At 49.7% G+C, this 26,486-nt stretch overlaps 12 non-coding genes across 12 annotated transcripts; all 12 read left to right on the top strand.

Annotated features, from left to right (window-relative positions):
• Positions 1-1,945: 1,945 nt before the first annotated feature.
• On the top strand, positions 1,946-2,037 carry TRNAI-UAU (transfer RNA isoleucine (anticodon UAU)). Its single transcript is given in 2 exon segments — positions 1,946-1,983; positions 2,002-2,037. It is a non-coding gene; the product is annotated as a tRNA-Ile (tRNA).
• Positions 2,038-2,142: 105 nt separating this feature from the next.
• TRNAI-UAU (transfer RNA isoleucine (anticodon UAU)) lies at positions 2,143-2,234 on the top strand. The gene is given in 2 exon segments: positions 2,143-2,180; positions 2,199-2,234. It is a non-coding gene; the product is annotated as a tRNA-Ile (tRNA).
• Positions 2,235-2,339: 105 nt separating this feature from the next.
• Positions 2,340-2,431, top strand: TRNAK-UUU (transfer RNA lysine (anticodon UUU)). Its single transcript is given in 2 exon segments — positions 2,340-2,377; positions 2,396-2,431. It is a non-coding gene; the product is annotated as a tRNA-Lys (tRNA).
• A 4,543-nt stretch (positions 2,432-6,974) lies between these two features.
• On the top strand, positions 6,975-7,066 carry TRNAI-UAU (transfer RNA isoleucine (anticodon UAU)). Its single transcript is given in 2 exon segments — positions 6,975-7,012; positions 7,031-7,066. It is a non-coding gene; the product is annotated as a tRNA-Ile (tRNA).
• A 105-nt stretch (positions 7,067-7,171) lies between these two features.
• Positions 7,172-7,263, top strand: TRNAI-UAU (transfer RNA isoleucine (anticodon UAU)). Its single transcript is given in 2 exon segments — positions 7,172-7,209; positions 7,228-7,263. It is a non-coding gene; the product is annotated as a tRNA-Ile (tRNA).
• A 105-nt stretch (positions 7,264-7,368) lies between these two features.
• TRNAI-UAU (transfer RNA isoleucine (anticodon UAU)) lies at positions 7,369-7,460 on the top strand. Its single transcript is given in 2 exon segments — positions 7,369-7,406; positions 7,425-7,460. It is a non-coding gene; the product is annotated as a tRNA-Ile (tRNA).
• A 5,057-nt stretch (positions 7,461-12,517) lies between these two features.
• Positions 12,518-12,609, top strand: TRNAI-UAU (transfer RNA isoleucine (anticodon UAU)). The gene is given in 2 exon segments: positions 12,518-12,555; positions 12,574-12,609. It is a non-coding gene; the product is annotated as a tRNA-Ile (tRNA).
• Positions 12,610-12,714: 105 nt separating this feature from the next.
• TRNAI-UAU (transfer RNA isoleucine (anticodon UAU)) lies at positions 12,715-12,806 on the top strand. The gene is given in 2 exon segments: positions 12,715-12,752; positions 12,771-12,806. It is a non-coding gene; the product is annotated as a tRNA-Ile (tRNA).
• Positions 12,807-18,706: 5,900 nt separating this feature from the next.
• Positions 18,707-18,798, top strand: TRNAI-UAU (transfer RNA isoleucine (anticodon UAU)). Its single transcript is given in 2 exon segments — positions 18,707-18,744; positions 18,763-18,798. It is a non-coding gene; the product is annotated as a tRNA-Ile (tRNA).
• A 105-nt stretch (positions 18,799-18,903) lies between these two features.
• On the top strand, positions 18,904-18,995 carry TRNAI-UAU (transfer RNA isoleucine (anticodon UAU)). The gene is given in 2 exon segments: positions 18,904-18,941; positions 18,960-18,995. It is a non-coding gene; the product is annotated as a tRNA-Ile (tRNA).
• A 5,051-nt stretch (positions 18,996-24,046) lies between these two features.
• Positions 24,047-24,138, top strand: TRNAI-UAU (transfer RNA isoleucine (anticodon UAU)). Its single transcript is given in 2 exon segments — positions 24,047-24,084; positions 24,103-24,138. It is a non-coding gene; the product is annotated as a tRNA-Ile (tRNA).
• Positions 24,139-24,243: 105 nt separating this feature from the next.
• TRNAI-UAU (transfer RNA isoleucine (anticodon UAU)) lies at positions 24,244-24,335 on the top strand. The gene is given in 2 exon segments: positions 24,244-24,281; positions 24,300-24,335. It is a non-coding gene; the product is annotated as a tRNA-Ile (tRNA).
• The last annotated feature ends 2,151 nt before the right edge of the window (positions 24,336-26,486 follow it).

A 26,486-nucleotide genomic window follows, 5' to 3' on the forward strand; every position in this document is an offset into this window, starting at 1 on the left:
ATGAACTCGGTCAATAAGGTAATCCCATCCTCTATAATGCATTCATTATATGTGGATGATCTACAAATTGCGTGTCGTGCATCCAACCTGAATTCCTGCGAGCGGCAAATTCAGATTACATTAAACAAACTAACACAGTGGGCGTATGAAAATGGTTTTCGTTTCTCAAGCGAAAAAACTATTAGTGTTGTATTTACACAAAAAAGAGGCCTACAACCAGAACCCACCCTTAAGCTACAACAAGCCACATTACCAGTAAAACAAGAACACAAGTTTCTGGGTGTTCTGTTTGATAAAAAGTTAAACTTCCTGGCACACATAAAGAGCCTTAAAATAAAAGCAAACAATGCACTTAACGTCCTCAAAGTCCTGTCCCGGAAGCGCTGGGGCTCTGACCGTGAATGCCTGCTACGCATCTACCGTACTTTGGTGCGCAGCATATTAGATTATGGCAGCATTGTATACGGTTCAGCTAGACAGTCCTACGTCCGTCGACTTGATCCAGTTCACAACCTTGGACTGCGACTGGCAAGTGGCGCTTACAGAACATCGCCTGTCCAGAGTTTGTATGTTGACTGTAATGAACCTCCTCTACAGCAGCGTAGAGCGCTACTAACTTTCTCTTACGTACTCAGAATCCAGTCCTCACCACAACACATATGTTTCAACATTGTCACACAGTGTAACTCACGCTTACACTATACAAACAAACCAAACACGATTAAGCCACTTGTCCTACGATATGAGGAATATATTCGGGATTATAACATTCCTCGCGAAGTCCTTCAGGTTGCGAGAAAACCACAGCGTTTGCCGCCGTGGCACGTTTTGGCACAGGTATGTTATTGGACATTGACACATTTAAAGAAAAACGACACCCCACACGAACACATTATACAAGAATTCCGCTTTCTACAGGACAAATATGAAAATTACACAGCCTTTTACACTGATGGCTCTAAAACAAAAGAACGCGTGGGTGTGGGGGCCGTAACAGAACATTGGGAAGTAAGTATTCGTTTGCCACAGCACGCCTCTGTCTACACAGCTGAAGTCTATGCATTGTGGACTGTGGTGAAAAAGATCATCGCTGAAAAATACGAAAACACAATCATATACACTGACTCGTTGAGCACGCTGAAGGCTCTTCACCTGAAATCCGAATGTGAACCCCTCATAGGGGATATCTTAAACATGATAACAAGAAACAAATACGGCAGGTCAATTAGGTTTTGCTGGGTACCAAGTCAGTTTGGTATACCGGGCAACGAAGCGGCGGATAGATGCGCTTCAATGGCAGCGCACAAAGACATAATAAGCACAGCACTTCCATATAAAGATAGTATCCGTGCCATTAGGAAGGCCTTAACGTCAAAGTGGCAACACGAATGGGACCATTGTACAGAAAACAAGCTGCATCTTATTAAACCTGTAATAAGCGAGTGGAAATCATGCAGTCACCAACAACGGTTCTACGAGGTGATCTTGTCTCGACTGCGAATTGGACACACACATTTGACGCACAATTTTCTCCTCCGAAAAGAAAACCCGCCAACATGCAAAAAATGCCTTGAACCTCTCACAGTCATACACATCCTAATAACATGTCCACACATCGACATACTGAGACGGAGGTTTTTACACAGCCTATATAATTTGCACACTCCATTACACACTGCCCTATTACTAGCAGACGACCCCCTAGTGCCATTTGCTAACTTGTTCGACTTTTTAGAAAAAAGTGGTTATTTACACCAACTATAACGTAATACAGGTTTACCTATTCTAACGTTGCATTTCATTTTGTCTTGTGTCTGGCGCAGCATGGCCTTAGTTGCCTTTGTGCCATTAAACCCAAACTAACCAAACTAACCATCATACGCACGACAATTTATCATTCCATTGTTACCCTATATATGCTCACTTAGGTTTCTGCTACACTCGATCCCCAGTGGCGCAATTGGTTAGCGCACGGTACTTATACGACAGTTCTCGTGAGCCATGCCGGGGTTGTGAGTTCGAGCCTCACCTGGGGAATATTCTTTTATATTGTAGATTCACGAAAAAAGTCCGCATAAGCACGCCAATTTATCATTCCATTGTTACCCCATATATGCTCACTTAGGTTTCTGCTGCAGTCAATCCCCAGTGGCGCAATCGGTTAGCGCACGGTACTTATACGACAGTTCTCGTGAGCCATGCTGGGGTTGTGAGTTCGAGCCTCACCTGGGGAATATTCTTTTATATTGCAGATTCACGAAAAAAGTCCTCATACGCACGCCAATTTATCATTCCATTGTTACCCTATATATGCTCACTTAGGTTTCTGCTGCACTCAATCCCCAGTGGCGCAATTGGTTAGCGCACGGTACTTTTACGAGAGTTCTCGTGAGCCATGCCGGGGTTGTGAGTTCGAGCCTCACCTGGGGAACATTCTTTTATATTGCAGATTCACCAAAAAAGTCCTCATACGCACGCCAATTTATCATTCCATTGTTACCCGATATATGCTCACTTAGGTTTCTGCTGCACTCAATCCCCAGTGGCGCAATTGGTCATTGTGCATCCGGCAGCCCAGCTGTTCGGATCGTAGAGTCATGGCCTCTTCCGGGGCAGCGACAGCGGCCACTTTTGGTCGCGGAAACAGGATCACCGACGACGATAAGGATTATCCGTTTATTTTGCCTCATCTGCCGAAAGGACGAGTTGCATTCAACACCATGTTTTTACACGGTGATGTACGCGCCAGACCTTACAAGGTCGAAGATTTTAGAGACGCCCTACTACCGACGGGACTGCTGCCGAACGTGGTATGCATAGGGGCGTACCAGATAAACCAGGTCTGGGCGGTGACCCTGTCTGACGCCACTGCGACGAAGCGCCTCATGGCACTTAAAGAACTGCAAGTGAAGGGAAGACGGTGCGTCATCGTGGACCCGCAAGACCAACAGGTGAAGCTTAGGCTTCACTGCTGCTCTATGGCGTTGCAGACGAGGACATACGGACGGCGTTCATGGCTTTCGGCAAGGTGGAGGAGGTAAACCGGGAAAGGTGGCGCGTCCATGGCCTGGGCGACAAGACGTCGACAACAAGCTGAAAAGCGGCGTGAAAATGGAAGACCTTCCTCATCAGGTCCGCGTCGGCGGAGAGCTGGCCTTGGTGGTCGTCCCTGGTCGACCCATGCAGTGCCTGCGCTGCCAAGGCACGGGGCACGTCCGCCGGGAGTGTAAAGTTCCGCGCTGTTCTCGCTGCAGACGGTTCGGTCATGTTGACGCCGACTGCGTCAAATCCTACGCCGCCGTGACAGGCCCAGCAGTGAACGACGTGGCCGCAGAGCACGTCATGGACGTGGTCGAGACGGAGGACGCCGCTACAGGCATCGGAGACCTGGTACCGACAGCGGCAGTCAGCGAGAGGTCGACCGTCGGCGCAGAAGGCACGGTTGCTCAAGGTACTGAGAAGCGGAGTGGGAACGCGCAGGGCGCTACTGCTGTGGGCCCCGCGACGGGAACCTTTAGTGAAGACCCGCCCGACAACGGTATGACGACAATGCAGTAGGACGAGGCCGTAAAAGACGGCGACCGGACTGAGACTCTTGGCGGCCCGGTCAAACGCCCCCACGACCAGACCAAGGACCAGGGCGAGGGTGCGACCAGCACCACCGAGGGACCACCGACAAAGACGCCCCAGGGGAGGCGGATGGGCTTCAAACCAAAGCCGAATGTGCCACCTGAAAGAAAGCCTGTGATCAAAGTGTCGACGACAAACAATGCCGGGAAGCCGGATGGCCCCGGAGGCGGCTAGCCAAGGGCTGGTCATGAAGGGTAAGCACCATGCTCCGGGCCTACTTTTCTCGCTAGATTAAGATGGCTGAAATACCATCTCTTAGTATTGCCACACTAAAGGTGCGAGGGTTGGCGGCTAGTCGTAGGCAATGTCAGGTCCTACGGTTGGTCACTGACCATGACATAGACGTACTAGCCGTCCAGGAAACCAAGGTTGACGGAGAGGCGGAGACCGGGGGCATGGTGCGACGATTCACGACTAGGTATTTTGTGGTGGTCAGTCATGCGGTAGGCACCTCAGGGGGGTGCATTCTTTTGGTGAAGAAGCTGCCGGGTTTACATATTCAAAGTGTGTGGTCCTGTCTGGCTGGAAGGATTGTTTTATGTGACTTTACGATCTCTGACTTTGAGTTTCGCGTCATATGCGTTTATGCACCGAATTCTGTAGACGAGCATCTCCTCTTTTTTTCGAACCTCTCACAATATGTTTGCTGTAATAAGCGCGTTGTGTTATTAGGGGACTTCAATTGTGTGTTGAGTGCTAGAGACCGAGCCAACAATGCCGGCGTGCGTGATAGAAGTAGTGACGTTGTGTCAAAATTAATTAATGAAAATGAACTTGATGATGTTTTTCAATGTCTGGAAGGGGGCGTCAAGTGACATTTACGCATTTTCAAGGCAGTAGTCATGCGCGACTGAATCGTATGTACTATCGGCCAAAAAAGTAAACGGACCACGGCTCAAGTGGCCGGAGCGGCTGCGGGGTCACACCGGGGCGCTGCTATCGCGATCCGCGCGCTGACGGCGAGAGTGCCCCGAGTGACGCCAGACTTCGCCCTCACTCTCACGCGGGGTCTCGTCACGCTAGATGAATTTCTAGTGCACCATTCGGTTGCTCCGCTGCTGGCGGTCGCGACGAAGGGGACCGTGCGTCGCCCGTAGTCCAGCACATGGCGCTGTAGTGCAGTAGCGGGCGGCCGCAGCGCTTCGAAGCGCGTCACTCAGAAGGAATGAAGACCCGGTCTGATTATTGTTTTGCTTATGTTCACCGTGTGTTTCATATTAGTGCATGTCGCCGGCGTCCACCGCTGTTCCATTTTGGGCTGCATAACACAAGTAGCAGCAACGGTGGTGATAGTGATGCGCGCTTTTTCACACCAGCCCGATAAGTTTCCGGCGCAAAGCTTTACTGAGGGCACGGCTTTTCTGTCAAAGGTACTTTCCGGCAGTGTCTCCAGCAGTGGGTTTACTATTTACATGAGTGACGCCTCTGAAAACTGCTTTAGTTAGCTACTACAATGCGTAGGCCGTTATGAAACATTACAAAAGTACGGCCAGGAAAAGATAATTGGGAAGGCGAATCAGAGAAACTAGTTAGCCGTGAAAGTTTATTCACAGAACCATTGCATGGCTTGAAGGGGCTCTCAGTGCGATGAAAAGTTGCCGTCGACCGCGATGACTTGGCTTACTCGCCTTGGCATCGAGTCGTAGAGCGCCGCCACTATAGCTTCGGACGTCTGCGCAGCGCTTCCCGCTGTCTAACTCATTGCGCGGACGTAAAAGAACGCGCGTCACCGTAGCCGCCGTGGCGGCTACGTGCGTTATGCTGCCCAAAATCGAGAAGCGGTGGAGCCCGGCGACATGCACTAATATGAAACGCAAGGTGAATATAAGCAAAACAACCACCACAACGGGTCTTCGTTCCTTCTAAGCGCCGCGCTTTGATGCGCTGCGGCCGCCCGCTACTGCACGACAGCGCCATGTGCTGGACTACCGGCGATGCACGGTCCCCTTCGTTGCGACCGTCAGCAGCAGAGCAACCGAACGGTGCACTAGAAACTTATCAAGCATGAAGAAGCCCCGCGTGAGAGTGAGGGCGAAGTCTGGCGTCACTCGGGGCACTCTCGTCGTCAGCGCGCGGAGCGCGATAGCAGCGCCCCGGTGTGGTCTCGCAGCCGCTCCGGCCACTTGAGCCGTGGTCCGTTTACTTTTTTGGCCGATAGTACATTTCGTTGGACACGATTCCAAGATGCCACGGTTATTGCGTTGTACGGGTGTCATTTTCGGATCACTGCATGGTAATATGTAACATAGGTATAAGGAAAAGGGAACATGCTTTTAATTGGCATCTATGGAAACTCAATGACTTGTTATTAAACGATGCATCTTTTGTAAAGGCAGTACGGGATGCGGTTAATGAAATATGTGAAGATGCGGCTGATACAATAGCAGAAAAGTGGGAATGTTTTAAATAAAAAGTTAAAATGAAAGCCTTAAAAAGGTCAAGCTGCCTCAAATTTGAGAGGGAATCTTAAGAAAAGGGTTTGCGAACACTACTTCAGCAGCTGATAACGCTTGAGTGCAGAGAGCCTGGTCTGTACAAAGACGATGTGCGGAGCGTCAAGGAAAAGCTTGAACTGTTTGACAAGGAACGCTATCAAGGTGCCATAGTGCGAGCACGAGCAGATGCACTAGCGGCAGGGGAGACGCCCACTAAAAGGGCGCTCGGTTTAGAGAAGGCACACGGACGACGAAACCATGTCGATCACCTTTTAATGAATGGAACTGTTGTTGACGACAACGAGAGCATAGCACACGCCTTCTTCCAGTACTATCAGTCGCTCTTTGCATTTCAGGAAGCGAATTTAGAGGGTTACAAAGCGGAATTCTTGCACTGCATGCCGCGTTTGAGTGATGAAGCTAAGGAGCGATTAGAAGGGAAAATAACGGAGAGGGAAGTCGAAAAGGCAATCGACGATTTAAACTTGGGTGAGTCACCGGGACCATATGGACTCAGCGCCGCCCTATACAAGACATTGAAAAGAGAACTGACTCCTTTATTAGTAGAAGTGTTTAGTGAAGTGTACGAGCAGAAATCATTGCCACCTTCTTTTGGGAAAGCGCACACCATTCTAATTCCGAAGAATGATAAATTAGATAAACTGACATTCGTATCATCCTATAGGCCCATATCACTAACAAATGTGGATTACAAGATATTTATGAAGATTTTAGCGACCAGACTTCAAAGCGTCATAAAGAAAATCCATGCCGGGGTTGTGAGTTCGAGCCTCACCTGGGGAAAATTCTTTTATATTGCAGATTCACGAAAAAAATCCTCATACGCACGCCAATTTACCATTCCATTGTTACCCGATATATGCTCACTTGGGTTTCTGCTGCACTCAATCCCCAGTGGCGCAATTGGTTAGCGCACGGTACTTATACGACAGTTCTCGTGAGCCATGCCGGGGTTGTGAGTTCGAGCCTCACCTGGGGAATATTCTTTTATATTACAGATTCACGAAAAAAGTCCGCATACGCACACCAATTTATCATTCCATTGTTACAAGATATATGCTCACTTAGGTTTCTGCTGCACTCAATCCCCAGTGGCGCAATTGGTTAGAGCACGGTACTTATACGACAGTTCTCGTGAGCCATGCCGGGGTTGTGAGTTCGAGCCTCACCTGGGGAATATTCTTTTATATTGCAGATTCACGAAAAAAGTCCTCATACGCACGCCAATTTATCATTCCATTGTTACCCGATATATGCTCACTTAGGTTTCTGCTGCACTCAATCCCCAGTGGCGCAATTGGTTAGCGCACGGTACTTATACGACAGTGCTCGTGAGCCATGCCGGGGTTGTGAGTTCGAGCCTCACCTGGGGAATATTCTTTTATATTGCAGATTCACGAAAAAAGTCCGCATACGCACGCCAATTTATCATTCCTTTGTTACCCGATATATGCTCACTTAGCTTTCTGCTGCACTCAATCCCCAGTGGCGCAATTCTGCTTCCGGCAGCCGAGCTGAGCGGTCAGTGGAATCATGGGCTCCAGTGGAGCAGCGACAGCGGCCACTTTTGGCCGTGGAAACAGGTTTAGTAACGACGAAGAAACCGACTACCAGTTTATTTTGCCTCAGCTGCCAAAAGGACGAATTGTTAATAACACCGTGTTTCTACATGGTGACGTACGAGCGAGGCCGTATAAGGTCGAGGACTTTAGGGATGCTCTAACGCCCACGGGCCTGCTACCGGAAGTTGTGTGCCTTGGGGCGTACCAAGTGAATCATGTCTGGGCAGTGACCCTAGGTGATGCTGCTGCAACAAAGCGACTGTTGGCCTTGAAAGAGATACAGGTTAAGGGGCGGCGATGTGTTATCGTCGACCCTCAGGACCAGCAGGTGAAGCTTCGGCTTCACTGGCTACTACACGGCGTTGAAGACGAAGATGTGCGGACTGCGTTGGCGGCCTTCGGCAAGGTGGTTGAGGTGAGCCGGGAGAAGGGGCGTGTTCAAGGCGTTGCGGAGAAATGTTCGACCACGAGGACCGTTCTTCTCAAGCTGAAGGGCGGACTGAAAGTGGAAGATATTCCTCACCAGATACGCGTTGCAGGGGAGTTGGCCTTGGTGGTGGTACCCGGTCGTCCGATGCAATGCCTACGCTGCCAAGGCACGGGACACGTCAGGCGGGACTGTAAGGTGCCGCGCTGCTCGCGTTGCAGACGCTTCGGGCACGTCGACGCCGACTGCGTCAAGACTTACGCTACTGCCACTAGCCCAGTCGCGAGCGAAGAGGCGGCAGTACACGTCATGGATGCAGTTGAGACCGAAGACGCTGCCAAGGGAGCCGGAGAACAAGTGCCCCCAGCGAACACAAGTACCACGACGGTGCCGGAGGTCGCTGACGCCAAGGTCGTCCAAGTCGCTGAGCAGGTTACTAGGCCTGCAAGGGTCGACAAGGACAAAGATCCTGCGAAGGCAGGCCCTAGTGAAGCTAAACGGGACGACGACGAGACAGCGATGCAACAGGGCGAGTACGCTGACGAAGGGGACCGGGCCGCTGGTCTCGGTGCCACATCCAAGCGCCCCCGTGACGAGGCCGGAGGCAAGAACCACGCAGCATCCAGCAGTAGTGACGGGCCGCCGGCGAAGGCGCCTCAAGGGAGGCGGTCGGCCTTCAAGCCTAAGCCAAATGTTCCGCTCGAGAGAAGGCCTGGTGACAAAGTGCAGCAGATGAACACCACCGGGAAGGCCGGCGGTCCCGGAGGCGGCTAGCCGAGGGCTGGTCGTGAAGGGAAAGCACCATGCTCCGGGCCTACCTTATACTTTAGTTCAGCATGGCTTCTAATCCGTCACTCGCTATTGCCACACCAAAAGAAAGAGGGTTGGCGGCTAGGCGTAGGCAAAGTCAAGTCCTACGGCTGGCCACTGACCACGACCTAGACGTTCTAGCTGTCCAGGAGACAAAGGTTGACGGAGAGGACGAGACCGGGAGCATGGTGCGGCGTTTCACGACTAGATTTTATGCGGTCGTGAGCCACGCAGTAGGGACGTCCGCCGGTTGCGTTCTGTTAAGAAGTTGCCTGGCCTTGTTGTTAAAAATGTATTTTCATGTCAATCCGGAAGGATTGTTTTTGTGATTTTTGTTTTCGTGACCTTGAATTCAGAGTCATGTGCGTATATGCGCCGAATGCTGTGGAAGAGCGCGCCTCATTTTTTGCGAACCTTTTCCAGTATGTTAGCACTGATAAGTGCATGGTTTTGTTGGGGGATTTCAATTGTGTTTTGAGGGCTCGGGATAGAGTCAATAATGCTGGTATTCGCGATAAAAACAGTTGTGTGTTGACAAAGCTAATTAGGGATAATGAACTGGACGATGTCTGTGAGTGCCTGGAGGGGGAGCGGGAAGTCATGTACACGCGATTTCAAGGTAGTAGTCATGCGCGATTAGACCGCATATACGTATCGCAAGGCATGATTCCAAAGTTCCATAGTTATTCCGTGACACCAGTATCGTTTACAGATCACTGCTTGGTGAAATGTCATATAGGCACGGAGAGGAAGAAAGAACAGTTTAATTGGGACCTATGGAAAATGAATGCCTTATTACTAAAAGACGAGACATTTGTAGAGGCAGTGCATGAGGCCGTCAGGAAAGTAAGTGAGGAAAATAGTGAAACAATAGCAGAGAAATGGGAATGCTTCAAACAAAACGTAAAAATGAAAGCTTTAGAAAGATTGAGCTGCTTAAAGTATGAGAAGGAAATGAAAGAAAAGGGCTTACGAAAGACACTTAAGCAGCTGATAGCGCTTGAGTGCGAAGAGCCTGGGGCGTATAAAGAAGACGTGCGAACCATTAAAGAAAAAATCGAGCAGCTTGACAAGGAACGGTATGAAGGAGCGATTGTGCGCGCAAGAGTAAATGCAATAGTAGCTGGGGAGACGCCCACGAAACGGGCGCTTGGACTTGAAAAAGCGCATGGTCGAAGGATTCACGTCGATAAGATTCTATGGAACGGCACAATTGCTGAAGACAGTAAGAGCATAGGCCAAGCGTGTCTAGAGTATTATCAGTCGCTCTATGCGTTTCAAGAAGCGAATGTAGACGAGTTTAAAAAGGTTTTTCTCGGTCGCATGCCTCGATTGAGTGACGACACGGAAGAACGAATAGAAGGGAAAATAACAGAAAGCGAAGTTCAAAAGGCGATTGATGGCTTGAACCAAGGCAAATCGCCTGGACCTGATGGCCTGGGCGCTTGTTTATATAAAACTTTCAAGAAAGAACTGTCGCCGTTGCTAACAAACCTGTTTAATTTAATGATGCGTATGTTAGCAAAGCTTTGCCACCTTCCTTTGGCAAAGCGCATACCATACTCATCCCTAAGAGTGATCAAGTGGACAAACTTAGGCTGGTGACATCTTACAGGCCCATATCGTTAACCAATATTGATTATAAGATTTTTATGAAGGTTTTGGCAGCCAGACTTCAAAGCGTCATAAAGGAAATAGTTGCTGGTCATCAAACGTGCCGAGATAGCCGACTCGCGTACCTCAGGACCTTGATTAAAGTTTCGCATCCATCCATCCATCCATCAAACGTGCGGTATCAAAGGAAGGTCGATTTTGTCAAATATTCACACGATGCGGTGCGTGCTCGAGTGCTGTGATGTCACCTCGGGCGGAGTCGCAGTGCTCCAGCTCGACCTTGAGAAAGCCTTTGATTGTGTCTCTCATGATATTTTGTTTGCCATGTTCGATCAAGTTAATGTTGGTTCCATAATCACTGAGGGAGTGGCGTTGGCGTACAAGAACTGCACAACACGCTTAATTGTGAATAAATCATTGGGGGCCCCCATTACCGTCATGCGTTCTGTGCGTCAGGGCTGCCCCCTCAGTCCCCTTTTGTTTGGGATGTACATAGAAACTATGTGTTTGGCCATAATTGAAAAGGATCAAATACGTGGTTACAGCTTGGCAGACACAGAAGTCAAGCTCTTGGCATATGCAGATGACATCGCAGTGTGTTGTACAAGCAAACAAAGTGTGACGGAAACGATAAGGGTAGTAAAAAATTTTTGCGATGTGATGGGCAGTAGAGTCAACTGGGGCAAGTCGCTTGGTTTGTGGCACGGAGAGTGGTCATCGGCCCCGGACAATTTTGCAAATGTGAGCTGGATAAGAACCCCGACCAGATATCTAGGTGTTCCCATGGATAGTTACAAAAATAGCGATGAATACTGGACGAACCAAGCAAAAGAAACTAGAGAAAAAGCAGAAAGATGGAACGGCATCAACCTGTCAATTTTCGCAAAAGCAACAGTGTGTAACATGTTTTTTATTACGAAGTTGTGGTACCTCATGCAAACGATGTACTGTTCAAGAGTAAACGTGCAAAAGCTGCGCAGAGTGTTCGCGGTTTTTATCTGGGGCTCTACCTGGGAAAGGTGTAGCCGAACCAATCTGTTCAGGCACGTGAAGAAAGGGGGGGGCTGGGCTTGGCGCATCTTTTTGTACGACAGCTGTTCAACAGATTTTTGTTTTTTCGGGATGTGAGTGATCCATTTCTGCGTACGGTATGCCAACTAAGGTTGAGAGGCGCTTTGCCGGCACTTATCGTTAGTACTGATAGTATGCCGAGAACGCTTCGGGGCTACCTTAAAGAAGTTGTGGATAGTGTGCGCTTTCTTTCTGTTCGTTTTTCGTTTGATTATTTAAGTGAAGTTAAAAGGAAAGCATTATATAAAGATGTTTGCGACATTGTATTTCCAGTGCCATTGTACAGAGTTCTATACACTGAAAGACCAGGACAGGATGTCCTTAAACGAGTGAAAAAAATGGAGGTGCCTACGGGGGTGAAGACATTCTTTTTTAAACTACACACAGGGACACTCTCAGTGAAGACATTCATGGAAGAACGTGGCTGCCTTGTACCCTGGGGATCTCACTGCTTGATTTGCAAGCAAGCTGAAACAGTAGACCATGTCTTCTTGCATTGCTGGGCCGGGGTGTTCTTCTGGGATGTCCTACAACGAACAATGAAGAAAGAGTTACCGCTAAACCCACATGGAATCAGGTATCTGGCGGTAAAAAATGAGGATGGCGTTCCCTTCGGCTTAATAATGCTGAATGGCCTTCACAGTTTATGGCGTGCGAGGATGTCTGGGTATTACTGTGACCCGGACGCTAGGCCTGCGCGTACGTATTTCAAAGAAAGCATGTCTAGATTCATTGAAATAAAGAAAAGAGAAGATTGTGTACCCGCGTGGCTGTCGAGGATAGAACCTCTGACAGCATTGAGAGAATTTTAATAAGACAACGCCAGTCCTTATTGGACTGATGGCATTCATCTTTTGTTCAAAATGTCTGTAGTTATTTATGTAATTTTGTTCTGTTTTGTGTGCTCTGTACAATGTCGAAGACCGGCAATAAATAAAAAAAATAAATCCCCAGTGGCGCAATTGGTTAGCGCACGGTACTTATACGACAGTTCTCGTGAGCCATGCCGGGGTTGTGAGTTCGAGCCTCACCTGGGGAATATTCTTTTATATTGCAGATTCACGAAAAAAGTCCTCATACGCACGCCAATTTATCATTCCATTGTTACCCGATATATGCTCACTTAGGTTTCTGCTGCACTCAATCCCCAGTGGCGCAATTGGTTAGCGCACGGTACTTATACGACAGTTCTCGTGAGCCATGCCGGGGTTGTGAGTTCGAGCCTCACCTGGGGAATATTCTTTTATATTGCAGATTCACGAAAAAAGTCCGCATACGCACGCCAATTTATCATTCCTTTGTTACCCGATATATGCTCACTTAGCTTTCTGCTGCACTCAATCCCCAGTGGCGCAATTCTGCTTCCGGCAGCCGAGCTGAGCGGTCAGTGGAATCATGGGCTCCAGTGGAGCAGCGACAGCGGCCACTTTTGGCCGTGGAAACAGGTTTAGTAACGACGAAGAAACCGACTACCAGTTTATTTTGCCTCAGCTGCCAAAAGGACGAATTGTTAATAACACCGTGTTTCTACATGGTGACGTACGAGCGAGGCCGTATAAGGTCGAGGACTTTAGGGATGCTCTAACGCCCACGGGCCTGCTACCGGAAGTTGTGTGCCTTGGGGCGTACCAAGTGAATCATGTCTGGGCAGTGACCCTAGGTGATGCTGCTGCAACAAAGCGACTGTTGGCCTTGAAGGAGATACAGGTTAAGGGGCGGCGATGTGTTATCGTCGACCCTCAGGACCAGCAGGTGAAGCTTCGGCTTCACTGGCTACTACACGGCGTTGAAGACGAAGATGTGCGGACTGCGTTGGCGGCCTTCGGCAAGGTGGTTGAGGTGAGCCGGGAGAAGGGGCGTGTTCAAGGCGTTGCGGAGAAATGTTCGACCACGAGGACCGTTCTTCTCAAGCTGAAGGGCGGACTGAAAGTGGAAGATATTCCTCACCAGATACGCGTTGCAGGGGAGTTGGCCTTGGTGGTGGTACCCGGTCGTCCGATGCAATGCCTACGCTGCCAAGGCACGGGACACGTCAGGCGGGACTGTAAGGTGCCGCGCTGCTCGCGTTGCAGACGCTTCGGGCACGTCGACGCCGACTGCGTCAAGACTTACGCTACTGCCACTAGCCCAGTCGCGAGCGAAGAGGCGGCAGTACACGTCATGGATGCAGTTGAGACCGAAGACGCTGCCAAGGGAGCCGGAGAACAAGTGCCCCCAGCGAACACAAGTACCACGACGGTGCCGGAGGTCGCTGACGCCAAGGTCGTCCAAGTCGCTGAGCAGGTTACTAGGCCTGCAAGGGTCGACAAGGACAAAGATCCTGCGAAGGCAGGCCCTAGTGAAGCTAAACGGGACGACGACGAGTCAGCGATGCAACAGGGCGAGTACGCTGACGAAGGGGACCGGGCCGCTGGTCTCGGTGCCACATCCAAGCGCCCTCGTGACGAGGCCGGAGGCAAGAACCACGCAGCATCCAGCAGTAGTGACGGGCCGCCGGCGAAGGCGCCTCAAGGGAGGCGGTCGGCCTTCAAGCCTAAGCCAAATGTTCCGCTCGAGAGAAGGCCTGGTGACAAAGTGCAGCAGATGAACACCACCGGGAAGGCCGGCGGTCCCGGAGGCGGCTAGCCGAGGGCTGGTCGTGAAGGGAAAGCACCATGCTCCGGGCCTACCTTATACTTTAGTTCAGCATGGCTTCTAATCCGTCACTCGCTATTGCCACACCAAAAGTAAGAGGGTTGGCGGCTAGGCGTAGGCAAAGTCAAGTCCTACGGCTGGCCACTGACCACGACCTAGACGTTCTAGCTGTCCAGGAGACAAAGGTTGACGGAGAGGACGAGACCGGGAGCATGGTGCGGCGTTTCACGACTAGATTTTATGCGGTCGTGAGCCACGCAGTAGGGATGTCCGCCGGTTGTGTTCTGTTAAGAAGTTGCCTGGCCTTGTTGTTAAAAATGTATTTTCATGTCAATCCGGAAGGATTGTTTTTGTGATTTTTGTTTTCGTGACCTTGAATTCAGAGTCATGTGCGTATATGCGCCGAATGCTGTGGAAGAGCGCGCCTCATTTTTTGCGAACCTTTTCCAGTATGTTAGCCCTGATAAGTGCATGGTTTTGTTGGGGGATTTCAATTGTGTTTTGAGGGCTCGGGATAGAGTCAATAATGCTGGTATTCGCGATAAAAGCAGTTGTGTGTTGACAAAGCTAATTAGGGATAATGAACTGGACGATGTCTGTGAGTGCCTGGAGGGGGAGCGGGAAGTCATGTACACGCGATTTCAAGGTAGTAGTCATGCGCGATTAGACCGCATATACGTATCGCAAGGCATGATTCCAAAGTTCCATAGTTATTCCGTGACACCAGTATCGTTTACAGATCACTGCTTGGTGAAATGTCATATAGGCATGGAGAGGAAGAAAGAACAGTTTAATTGGGACCTATGCAAAATGAATGCCTTATTACTAAAAGACGAGACATTTGTAGAGGCAGTGCATGAGGCCGTCAGAAAAGTAAGTGAGGAAAATAGTGAAACAATAGCAGAGAAATGGGAATGCTTTAAACAAAACGTAAAAATGAAAGCTTTAGAAAGATTGAGCTGCTTAAAGTATGAGAAGGAAATGAAAGAAAAGGGCTTACGAAAGACACTTAAGCAGCTGATAGCGCTTGAGTGCGAAGAGCCTGGGGCGTATAAAGAAGACGTGCGAACCATTAAAGAAAAAATTGGAGGACGCTTAAGCTTCGCCTTCAAGAGTGGGACGCGACAGCGTTCCCGTCGACCCGCCAAGGGGTATAAGACAATGCGCTACGGCACTGCGATCACTTACGATGCGCCCCGCATCGGACTTAGCGCCCACCTATCACGCCGTGAGCGTCGAGCAACGCAGCGTTCGGCGCGGCAACGAAACGTGCGCCTGAGCGAACGGAACGAACCAAAGAACTCGGTGTCTCGGAGGGGAAACGATCTACGCCAGCCAAACGTCGCGATCGGCACGGGCAGAGAGATAGATAGTAATCTAAAGAAAGGACCGGGAGCACGGCGAAGCATCGTCAGGGGAGAGGGAGTCCCGCGACGCGCCTGGCAGCGGTCCCAATGCGCGCGCGGCGCGCCTCCTGTCGGAGCAGCGCCGTACATTGAGGGGAGGGGGTCTTCTGTGTTTGCCGCAAGATGACTCTGCGTGTGCGGAAAGCGCAGAAGAAATGCAGCGGAAACGCACTTCGCAACTCGTGTAATTGTGACTTCTGTACGTTACATGTTCATAATTACCGATATACACCGCAGTATAACTTTCCACGGCTCGTTTCGAAGGCAACACCGCATTCACTAGAGGCGCGTTTGCACCGCTTGGAAGCATCGAACTCGTGGCTGAGTGGTACCGTCTCCGTCTCACACTCCGGAGACCCTGGTTCGATTCCCACCGCGCCAATCTTGGAAGTTGCTTTTTATTTATAAAGCGCCTGCCGTGATTTATCGCTCACGGTCAACGCCGCAAACGCCGACGCCGACACCGACGCCGACGACACCGGCTTTTCTGCGACACGAGCTCCTTAACGCTATCGCGTTAAAAATCGAGCAGCTTGCCAAGGAACGGTATGAAGGAGCGATTGTGCGCGCAAGAGTAAACGCAATAGTAGCTGGGGAGACGCCCACGAAACGGGTGCTTGGACTTGAAAAAGCGCATGGTCGAAGGATTCACGTCGATAAGATTCTATGGAACGGCGCAATTGCTCAAGACAGTAAGAGCATAGGCCAAGCGTGTCTAGAGTATTATCAGTCGCTCTATGCGTTTCAAGAAGCGAATGTAGACGAGTTTAAAAAGGTTTTTCTCGGTCGCATGCCTCGATTGAGTGACGACACGAAAGAACGAATAGAAGGGAAAATAACAGAAAGCGAAGTTCAAAAGGCGATTGATGGCTTGAACCAAGGCTAATCGCCTGGACCTGATGGCCTGGGCACTTGTTTATATAAAACTTTCAAGAAAGAACTGTCGCCGTTGCTAACAAACCTGTTTAATGATGCGTATGCTAGCAAAGCTTTGCCACCTTCCTTTGGCAAAGCGCATACCATACTCATCCCTAAGAGTGATCAAGTGGACAAACTTAGGCTGGTGACATCTTACAGGCCCATATCGTTAACCAATATTGATTATAAGATTTTTATGAAGGTTTTGGCAGCCAGACTTCAAAGCGTCATAAAGGAAATAGTTGCTGGTCATCAAACGTGCCGAGATAGCCGAGTCGCGTACCTCAGGACCTTGATTAAAGTTTCGCATCCATCCATCCATCCATCAAACGTGCGGTATCAAAGGAAGGTCGATTTTGTCAAATATTCACACGATGCGGTGCGTGCTCGAGTGCTGTGATGTCACCTAGGGCGGAGTCGCAGTGCTCCAGCTCGACCTTGAGAAAGCCTTTGATTGTGTCTCTCATGATATTTTGTTTGCCATGTTCGATCAAGTTAATGTTGGTTCCATAATCACTGAGGGAGTGGCGTTGGCGTACAAGAACTGCACAACACGCTTAATTGTGAATAAATCATTGGGGGCCCCCATTACCGTCATGCGTTCTGTGCGTCAGGGCTGCCCCCTCAGTCCCCTTTTGTTTGGGATGTACATAGAAACTATGTGTTTGGCCATAATTGAAAAGGATCAAATACGTGGTTACAGCTTGGCAGACACAGAAGTCAAGCTCTTGGCATATGCAGATGACATCGCAGTGTGTTGTACAAGCAAACAAAGTGTGACGGAAACGATAAGGGTAGTAAAAAATTTTTGCGATGTGATGGGCAGTAGAGTCAACTGGGGCAAGTCGCTTGGTTTGTGGCACGGAGAGTGGTCATCGGCCCCGGACAATTTTGCAAATGTGAGCTGGATAAGAACCCCGACCAGATATCTAGGTGTTCCCATGGATAGTTACAAAAATAGCGATGAATACTGGACGAACCAAGCAAAAGAAACTAGAGAAAAAGCAGAAAGATGGAACGGCATCAACCTGTCAATTTTCGCAAAAGCAACAGTGTGTAACATGTTTTTTATTACGAAGTTGTGGTACCTCATGCAAACGATGTACTGTTCAAGAGTAAACGTGCAAAAGCTGCGCAGAGTGTTCGCGGTTTTTATCTGGGGCTCTACCTGGGAAAGGTGTAGCCGAACCAATCTGTTCAGGCACGTGAAGAAAGGGGGGGGGGCTGGGCTTGGCGCATCTTTTTGTACGACAGCTCGTCAACAGATTTTTGTTTTTTCGGGATGTGAGTGATCCATTTCTGCGTACGGTATGCCAACTAAGGTTGAGAGGCGCTTTGCCGGCACTTATCGTTAGTACTGATAGTATGCCGAGAACGCTTCGGGGCTACCTTAAAGAAGTTGTGGATAGTGTGCGCTTTCTTTCTGTTCGTTTTTCGTTTGATTATTTAAGTGAAGTTAAAAGGAAAGCATTATATAAAGATGTTTGCGACATTGTATTTCCAGTGCCATTGTACAGAGTTCTATACACTGCAAGACCAGGACAGGATGTCCTTAAACGAGTGAAAAAAATGGAGGTGCCTACGGGGGTGAAGACATTCTTTTTTAAACTACACACAGGGACACTCTCAGTGAAGACATTCATGGAAGAACGTGGCTGCCTTGTACCCTGGGGATCTCACTGCTTGATTTGCAAGCAAGCTGAAACAGTAGACCATGTCTTCTTGCATTGCTGGGCCGGGGTGTTCTTCTGGGATGTCCTACAACGAACAATGAAGAAAGAGTTACCGCTAAACCCACATGGAATCAGGTATCTGGCGGTAAAAAATGAGGATGGGGTTCCCTTCGGCTTAATAATGCTGAATGGCCTTCACAGTTTATGGCGTGCGAGGATGTCTGGGTATTACTGTGACCCGGACGCTAGGCCTGCGCGTACGTATTTCAAAGAAAGCATGTCTAGATTCATTGAAATAAAGAAAAGAGAAGATTGTGTACCCGCGTGGCTGTCGAGGATAGAACCTCTGACAGCATTGAGAGAATTTTAATAAGACAACGCCAGTCCTTATTGGACTGATGGCATTCATCTTTTGTTCAAAATGTCTGTAGTTATTTATGTAATTTTGTTCTGTTTTGTGTGCTCTGTACAATGTCGAAGACCGGCAATAAATAAAAAAAATAAATCCCCAGTGGCGCAATTGGTTAGCGCACGGTACTTATACGACAGTTCTCGTGAGCCATGCCGGGGTTGTGAGTTCGAGCCTCACCTGGGGAATATTCTTTTATATTGCAGATTCACGAAAAAAGTCCTCATACGCACGCCAATTTATCATTCCATTGTTACCCGATATATGCTCACTTAGGTTTCTGCTGCACTCAATCCCCAGTGGCGCAATTGGTTAGCGCACGGTACTTATACGACAGTTCTCGTGAGCCATGCCGGGGTTGTGAGTTCGAGCCTCACCTGGGGAATATTCTTTTATATTGCAGATTCACGAAAAAAGTCCGCATACGCACGCCAATTTATCATTCCTTTGTTACCCGATATATGCTCACTTAGCTTTCTGCTGCACTCAATCCCCAGTGGCGCAATTCTGCTTCCGGCAGCCGAGCTGAGCGGTCAGTGGAATCATGGGCTCCAGTGGAGCAGCGACAGCGGCCACTTTTGGCCGTGGAAACAGGTTTAGTAACGACGAAGAAACCGACTACCAGTTTATTTTGCCTCAGCTGCCAAAAGGACGAATTGTTAATAACACCGTGTTTCTACATGGTGACGTACGAGCGAGGCCGTATAAGGTCGAGGACTTTAGGGATGCTCTAACGCCCACGGGCCTGCTACCGGAAGTTGTGTGCCTTGGGGCGTACCAAGTGAATCATGTCTGGGCAGTGACCCTAGGTGATGCTGCTGCAACAAAGCGACTGTTGGCCTTGAAAGAGATACAGGTTAAGGGGCGGCGATGTGTTATCGTCGACCCTCAGGACCAGCAGGTGAAGCTTCGGCTTCACTGGCTACTACACGGCGTTGAAGACGAAGATGTGCGGACTGCGTTGGCGGCCTTCGGCGAGGTGGTTGAGGTGAGCCGGGAGAAGGGGCGTGTTCAAGGCGTTGCGGAGAAATGTTCGACCACGAGGACCGTTCTTCTCAAGCTGAAGGGCGGACTGAAAGTGGAAGATATTCCTCACCAGATACGCGTTGCAGGGGAGTTGGCCTTGGTGGTGGTACCCGGTCGTCCGATGCAATGCCTACGCTGCCAAGGCACGGGACACGTCAGGCGGGACTGTAAGGTGCCGCGCTGCTCGCGTTGCAGACGCTTCGGGCACGTCGACGCCGACTGCGTCAAGACTTACGCTACTGCCACTAGCCCAGTCGCGAGCGAAGAGGCGGCAGTACACGTCATGGATGCAGTTGAGACCGAAGACGCTGCCAAGGGAGCCGGAGAACAAGTGCCCCCAGCGAACACAAGTACCACGACGGTGCCGGAGGTCGCTGACGCCAAGGTCGTCCAAGTCGCTGAGCAGGTTACTAGGCCTGCAAGGGTCGACAAGGACAAAGATCCTGCGAAGGCAGGCCCTAGTGAAGCTAAACGGGACGACGACGAGTCAGCGATGCAACAGGGCGAGTACGCTGACGAAGGGGACCGGGCCGCTGGTCTCGGTGCCACATCCAAGCGCCCCCGTGACGAGGCCGGAGGCAAGAACCACGCAGCATCCAGCAGTAGTGACGGGCCGCCGGCGAAGGCGCCTCAAGGGAGGCGGTCGGCCTTCAAGCCTAAGCCAAATGTTCCGCTCGAGAGAAGGCCTGGTGACAAAGTGCAGCAGATGAACACCACCGGGAAGGCCGGCGGTCCCGGAGGCGGCTAGCCGAGGGCTGGTCGTGAAGGGAAAGCACCATGCTCCGGGCCTACCTTATACTTTAGTTCAGCATGGCTTCTAATCCGTCACTCGCTATTGCCACACCAAAAGTAAGAGGGTTGGCGGCTAGGCGTAGGCAAAGTCAAGTCCTACGGCTGGCCACTGACCACGACCTAGACGTTCTAGCTGTCCAGGAGACAAAGGTTGACGGAGAGGACGAGACCGGGAGCATGGTGCGGCGTTTCACGACTAGATCTTATGCGGTCGTGAGCCACGCAGTAGGGACGTCCGCCGGTTGTGTTCTGTTAAGAAGTTGCCTGGCCTTGTTGTTAAAGATGTATTTCATGTCAATCCGGAAGGATTGTTTTTGTGATTTTTGTTTTCGTGACCTTGAATTCAGAGTCATGTGCGTATATGCGCCGAATGCTGTGGAAGAGCGCGCCTCATTTTTTGCGAACCTTTTCCAGTATGTTAGCACTGATAAGTGCATGGTTTTGTTGGGGGATTTCAATTGTGTTTTGAGGGCTCGGGATAGAGTCAATAATGCTGGTATTCGCGATAAAAGCAGTTGTGTGTTGATAAAGCTAATTAGGGATAATGAACTGGACGATGTCTGTGAGTGCCTGGAGGGGGAGCGGGAAGTCATGTACACGCGATTTCAAGGTAGTAGTCATGCGCGATTAGACCGCATATACGTATCGCAAGGCATGATTCCAAAGTTCCATAGTTATTCCGTGACACCAGTATCGTTTACAGATCACTGCTTGGTGAAATGTCATATAGGCACGGAGAGGAAGAAAGAACAGTTTAATTGGGACCTATGGAAAATGAATGCCTTATTACTAAAAGACGAGACATTTGTAGAGGCAGTGCATGAGGCCGTCAGGAAAGTAAGTGAGGAAAATAGTGAAACAATAGCAGAGAAATGGGAATGCTTCAAACAAAACGTAAAAATGAAAGCTTTAGAAAGATTGAGCTGCTTAAAGTATGAGAAGGAAATGAAAGAAAAGGGCTTACGAAAGACACTTAAGCAGCTGATAGCGCTTGAGTGCGAAGAGCCTAGGGCGTATAAAGAAGACGTGCGAACCATTAAAGAAAAAATCGAGCAGCTTGACAAGGAACGGTATGAAGGAGCGATTGTGCGCGCAAGAGTAAATGCAATAGTAGCTGGGGAGACGCCCACGAAACGGGCGCTTGGACTTGAAAAAGCGCATGGTCGAAGGATTCACGTCGATAAGATTCTATGGAACGGCACAATTGCTGAAGACAGTAAGAGCATAGGCCAAGCGTGTCTAGAGTATTATCAGTCGCTCTATGCGTTTCAAGAAGCGAATGTAGACGAGTTTAAAAAGGTTTTTCTCGGTCGCATGCCTCGATTTAGTGACGACACGAAAGAACGAATAGAAGGGAAAATAACAGAAAGCGAAGTTCAAAAGGCGATTGATGGCTTGAACCAAGGCAAATCGCCTGGACCTGATGGCCTGGGCGCTTGTTTATATAAAACTTTCAAGAAAGAACTGTCGCCGTTGCTAACAAACCTGTTTAATGATGCGTATGTTAGCAAAGCTTTGCCACCTTCCTTTGGCAAAGCGCATACCATACTCATCCCTAAGAGTGATCAAGTGGACAAACTTAGGCTGGTGACATCTTACAGGCCCATATCGTTAACCAATATTGATTATAAGATTTTTATGAAGGTTTTGGCAGCCAGACTTCAAAGCGTCATAAAGGAAATAGTTGCTGGTCATCAAACGTGCCGAGATAGCCGAGTCGCGTACCTCAGGACCTTGATTAAAGTTTCGCATCCATCCATCCATCCATCAAACGTGCGGTATCAAAGGAAGGTCGATTTTGTCAAATATTCACACGATGCGGTGCGTGCTCGAGTGCTGTGATGTCACCTAGGGCGGATTCGCAGTGCTCCAGCTCGACCTTGAGAAAGCCTTTGATTGTGTCTCTCATGATATTTTGTTTGCCATGTTCGATCAAGTTAATGTTGGTTCCATAATCACTGAGGGAGTGGGGTTGGCGTACAAGAACTGCACAACACGCTTAATTGTGAATAAATCATTGGGGGCCCCCATTACCGTCATGCGTTCTGTGCGTCAGGGCTGCCCCCTCAGTCCCCTTTTGTTTGGGATGTACATAGAAACTATGTGTTTGGCCATAATTGAAAAGGATCAAATACGTGGTTACAGCTTGCCAGACACAGAAGTCAAGCTCTTGGCATATGCAGATGACATCGCAGTGTGTTGTACAAGCAAACAAAGTGTGACGGAAACGATAAGGGTAGTAAAAAATTTTTGCGATGTGATGGGCAGTAGAGTCAACTGGGTCAAGTCGCTTGGTTTGTGGCACGGAGAGTGGTCATCGGCCCCGGACAATTTTGCAAATGTGAGCTGGATAAGAACCCCGACCAGATATCTAGGTGTTCCCATGGATAGTTACAAAAATAGCGATGAATACTGGACGAACCAAGCAAAAGAAACTAGAGAAAAAGCAGAAAGATGGAACGGCATCAACCTGTCAATTTTCGCAAAAGCAACAGTGTGTAACATGTTTTTTATTACGAAGTTGTGGTACCTCATGCAAACGATGTACTGTTCAAGAGTAAACGTGCAAAAGCTGCGCAGAGTGTTCGCGGTTTTTATCTGGGGCTCTACCTGGGAAAGGTGTAGCCGAACCAATCTGTTCAGGCACGTGAAGAAAGGGGGGGGCTGGGCTTGGCGCATCTTTTTGTACGACAGCTGTTCAACAGATTTTTGTTTTTTCGGGATGTGAGTGATCCATTTCTGCGTACGGTATGCCAACTAAGGTTGAGAGGCGCTTTGCCGGCACTTATCGTTAGTACTGATAGTATGCCGAGAACGCTTCGGGGCTACCTTAAAGAAGTTGTGGATAGTGTGCGCTTTCTTTCTGTTCGTTTTTCGTTTGATTATTTAAGTGAAGTTAAAAGGAAAGCATTATATAAAGATGTTTGCGACATTGTATTTCCAGTGCCATTGTACAGAGTTCTATACACTGAAAGACCAGGACAGGATGTCCTTAAACGAGTGAAAAAAATGGAGGTGCCTACGGGGGTGAAGACATTCTTTTTTAAACTACACACAGGGACACTCTCAGTGAAGACATTCATGGAAGAACGTGGCTGCCTTGTACCCTGGGGATCTCACTGCTTGATTTGCAAGCAAGCTGAAACAGTAGACCATGTCTTCTTGCATTGCTGGGCCGGGGTGTTCTTCTGGGATGTCCTACAACGAACAATGAAGAAAGAGTTACCGCTAAACCCACATGGAATCAGGTATCTGGCGGTAAAAAATGAGGATGGGGTTCCCTTCGACTTAATAATGCTGAATGGCCTTCACAGTTTATGGCGTGCGAGGATGTCTGGGTATTACTGTGACCCGGACGCTAGGCCTGCGCGTACGTATTTCAAAGAAAGCATGTCTAGATTCATTGAAATAAATAAAAGAGAAGATTGTGTACCCGCGTGGCTGTCGAGGATAGAACCTCTGACAGCATTGAGAGAATTTTAATAAGACAACGCCAGTCCTTATTGGACTGATGGCATTCATCTTTTGTTCAAAATGTCTGTAGTTATTTATGTAATTTTGTTCTGTTTTGTGTGCTCTGTACAATGTCGAAGACCGGCAATAAATAAATAAAAAAAATCCCCAGTGGCGCAATTGGTTAGCGCACGGTACTTATACGACAGTTCTCGTGAGCCATGCCGGGGTTGTGAGTTCGAGCCTCACCTGGGGAATATTCTTTTATATTGCAGATTCACGAAAAAAGTCCTCATACGCACGCCAATTTATCATTCCATTGTTACCCGATATATGCTCACTTAGGTTTCTGCTGCACTCAATCCCCAGTGGCGCAATTGGTTAGCGCACGGTACTTATACGACAGTTCTCGTGAGCCATGCCGGGGTTGTGAGTTCGAGCCTCACCTGGGGAATATTCTTTTATATTGCAGATTCACGAAAAAAGTCCGCGTACGCACGCCAATTTATCATTCCATTGTTAACCGATATACGCTCACTTAGGTTTCTGCTGCACTCAATCCCCAGTGGCGCATTCTGCTTCCGACAGCCGAGCTGATCGGATCGTTGAATCATGGCCTCAAGCGGGGCGGCGACAGCGGTCACTTTGGGCCGCGGAAACAGGTTCAGCAACGACAACGAAAGGGACTACCAGTTTATTTTGCCCCAACTGCCAAAAGGACGAATTGTTCTCAACACCGTCTTTTTACACGGTGATGTAAGAGCGAGGCCGTACAAGGTCGAGGATTTTCGGGATGCGCTTACGCCCACAAGCCTGCTGCCGGAAGTTGTGTGCCTCGGGGCCTACCAGGTCAATCACGTCTGGGCCGTGACCCTCAGTGACGCAGCTGCAACAAAAGGCCTGTTGGCCCTGAAAGAGCTTCAGGTGAAAGGGCGTCGATGTGTCATGGTCGACCCGCAGGACCAGCAGGTGAAACTCCGGCTTCACTGGCTGCTGTACGGCGTTTCCGACAAGGACGTCCGGGAGGCATTCACAACCTTCGGCAAGGTAGAAGAGGTGAGCAGGGAGCGTTGGCGCGTCCAAGGCATGGGAGACAAGACCTCGACCATCCGGACCGTGCTACTGAAGCTGAGAAGCGGCATTAAAGTGGAAGACCTGCCTCACCAGGTCCGCGTCGGCGGAGAGCTGGCATTGGTGGTCGTACCTGGGCGGCCCATGCAGTGCCTGCGCTGCCAAGGGACAGGACATGTACGCCGTGATTGCAAAGTCCCCCGTTGTTCGAGATGCAGACGGTTCGGCCACGTCGACGCTGACTGCGTTAAATCTTACGCGGCCGTGACAGGACCAGCAGCGAGTGATGTTGCTGCAGAGCACGTCATGGACGCAGTCGAGACAGAAGAAGCTGCTAAGGGAGCCGGTGTGCAAGTGCCTTCATTGACGACAAATGCCACGACGGTACCGGAGGTCGCTCAAGCCAAGGTAGTCGAGGGTGATGAGCAGGTGACTGGGCCTGCACGTGTCGAGAGGGACGAAGACCCTGTGAAGGCAAGTGCTAATGAAGGCGAACGCGAGGAGCCTGAGTCAGCGATGCAACAGGGCGAGGATGCAAACGACGGGGACCGGGCGGCTAGTCTCGGTGCCACCTCCAAGCGCCCCCGTGACGAGGGCGGAGACAAGGACAGCGCGGCATCCAGCACAAGTGACGGGCCACCAGCGAAGACGCCTCTTGGGAGGCGGTCCGTCTTCAAGCCGAAGCCAAATGTTCCGCCCGAGAGAAAGCCTGGTGACAAAGCACAGCAAAAGAATAACGCCGGGAAGACGGGCGGGCCCGGAGGCGGCTAGCCGAGGGCTGGTCGTGAGAGGTAAGCGCCATGCTCCGGGTCTATCTCATACTTTAGTTCATAATGGCTCCTAATCCGTCGCTCACTATTGCCACACTAAACGTGAGAGGGTTGGCGGCCAAGCGTAGGCAAAGCCAAGTCCTACGGTTGGCCACTGACCAAGACCTAGACGTTCTAGCTGTCCAGGAGACAAAGGTTGACGGAGAGGAGGAGACCGGGAGCATGGTGCGGCGTTTCACGACTAGATATTATGCGGTCGTTAGCCATGCGGTAGGGACGTCCGCCGGTTGTGTACTGTTTGTTAAGAAGCTGCCTGGCCTTGTTGTTAAAAATGTATTTTCATGTCAAACCGGAAGGATCGTTTTTTGTGATTTTGTTTTTCGTGAATTGGAATTCAAAGTCATGTGCATATATGCACCGAATGCTGTGGAAGAACGCGCTTCTTTTTTCGCGAACCTTTTTCAGTATATTTGCAGCGATAAGTGCATGGTTTTGTTGGGGGATTTCAATTGTGTTTTGAGGGCTCGGGATAGAGTCAATAATGCTGGTATTCGCGATAAAAGCAGTAGTGTGTTGACTAAGCTAATTAGTGATAATGAATTGGACGATGTCTGGGAGTGCCTGGAGGGGGAGCGGGAAGTCATGTACACACGATTCCAAGGTAGTAGTCATGCGCGGTTAGACCGCATATACGTATCGCAAGACATAATTCCAAAGTGCCATAGTTATTCGGTGGCACCAGTATCGTTTTCAGATCACTGCAT

This window comes from Dermacentor albipictus, chromosome 8 (assembly GCF_038994185.2).
Source record: "Dermacentor albipictus isolate Rhodes 1998 colony chromosome 8, USDA_Dalb.pri_finalv2, whole genome shotgun sequence".
In the NCBI taxonomy this organism is placed as follows: Eukaryota; Metazoa; Arthropoda; class Arachnida; order Ixodida; family Ixodidae; genus Dermacentor; species Dermacentor albipictus.